Here is a 1,758-nt window from a genome sequence, read left to right as displayed (position 1 = left end):
TGAGGCAGAAAGAACAGGTGCAAGCTGCTTGAGGAGGAGCGGGGATCAGCCCGCTGCAGGTTCAGACTTCTGCGTGGAAGGGGTAATCCTTGAGTTTGGCATAGCTCATCAAGGCACACACCCTCCAGTTCCTGTTATAGCTGAGTAGAGTGGTCATGTCCTCGCTGCTTAGCTCAGAGTCAAAGACCTTAAAGTTCTCAGCAAAGCGCGCAGGTGTCACAGACTTGGGGATCACTACCAAGTTCCTCTGAATGGGGAACCGGATCGGCACCTGGGCTGTAGTTTTATTGTACTTGGCTGCAATAGCTTTGATCCTGGGATCCTCCAGGAGAGACAGGTCTTCAGGCTTGGCCAAGGGCCTATCAGGAGAACCAAGGGGTCTGGATGCTGTCACCACGATGCCTTTGCTGTGGCAGTACTCAATCAGCTTCTCCTGAGTTAGGTATGGGTGGCACTCCGTCTGGTTCGCCACAGGCTTATATTTTAAGCTAGGTTTGTTCAAGATCCTCTCAATCTGAAGAGGGTTAAAGTTGGAGACACCAATTGCTTTTACCAAACCTTCATCCACTAGTTATTCCATAGCCGTCCAAGCGTCCACAAAATCGGTGTCACTAGGAATCACGTTTCCCGATGCATCCAGTGGGAAAGAGTCGGGCCCAGGCTTGAAGCCCGCGAGCTAGTGAGTAAGGCCGCGATCCAGGTAGTCCCGCTGCAGCTCACTCAGTGTCTTCTGGCAGGCTCCCTTCACATTCTCTTGTCGTGGAATGTGCACTACAGCTTAGTAACAATGAAGAGATCCTGGCACTTTACTACCTGCTCCTTGAGCTTCTCCTGGAGGGCCACTCCTGCCTCTTCATTCTGGTACACCTGGGCGCAGTCAATGTGGCCGTACCCCATGTCAATAGCAACCTTCACGGCCTCAGTCACCTGGCCAGGAGGGGACTTCCAGGTGCCCAGTCCCAGGGTGGGGATCTTGGTGCGGTTGTTGAGTTCCAGATGGCGGGCTATGATCACTGCACGTTAGACACCCAGACCAGCAAATGTGCCAAAATAGTCCCTTAATGTTTGTTTTTGTATATATCCTTTGTTTTTGATTAATCCTGCCTTCTTTCTTCCTAGTCTCATACCTAGCTGAAGCTTTCCACTGCTATTAACTCTGTCTTCACCAAGGCTCCTTTCTAGCATCTGCAGGCACTCCTAGTTAAACACACACATCTATGAGATAGAAGCTAGGACCCACAAGTGCAGCATGTCCTTCTGTGCCTGAGTTACCTCACTCAGCGTATTTCCTGGTTCTGTCCATTTATTTGCAATTATCATACGTTCACTTTTCTTTACAGGTGAGTAAAATTCTACCGTGTAAATATAGAATATTTTCATTATCCACTCGGGTTGATGGAGATGTCGGCCGATCTCACTTTCTAGCTGTTGTTAATGCAGCCGCAATGAATGTGAATGTTCTCTGTAGTAGGAGATCATGTCCTATAGGTATATGTGTATAATTGGATTATATGGCGGTTCTGTTTTTAGTTTTTTGAGACCCTCCACACTGATTTTCACAGTGGCTGTACCAGGGTCCCGCAGTTGCTACTTTCTCCTGGCCAGCATTTGCCGTATTTATGTGATGAATTACATTTATTGATTTATGTAATTTGTCTCTCTTGAATGAAGCCTAGGAGGTTATAATGGATACTTTTTAAAAATGTGTTCTTGATTCTGTTTTGCCAAAGAACAGAGACTGAGCTGTTGTTTGTTTGT

General features: G+C 47.4%; 1 pseudogene; it reads right to left on the bottom strand.

Annotated features, from left to right (window-relative positions):
* Window positions 1–61: 61 nt before the first annotated feature.
* Window positions 62–1,185, bottom strand: LOC110330863 (annotated as a pseudogene).
* Window positions 1,186–1,758: the final 573 nt, after the last annotated feature.

This window comes from Mus pahari, chromosome 13 (genome assembly GCF_900095145.1).
Source record: "Mus pahari chromosome 13, PAHARI_EIJ_v1.1, whole genome shotgun sequence".
Classification (NCBI taxonomy): Eukaryota; Metazoa; Chordata; class Mammalia; order Rodentia; family Muridae; genus Mus; species Mus pahari.
Note: the sequence above shows the minus strand (reverse complement) of the source record. Positions and strands in the feature narration are given on the sequence as shown.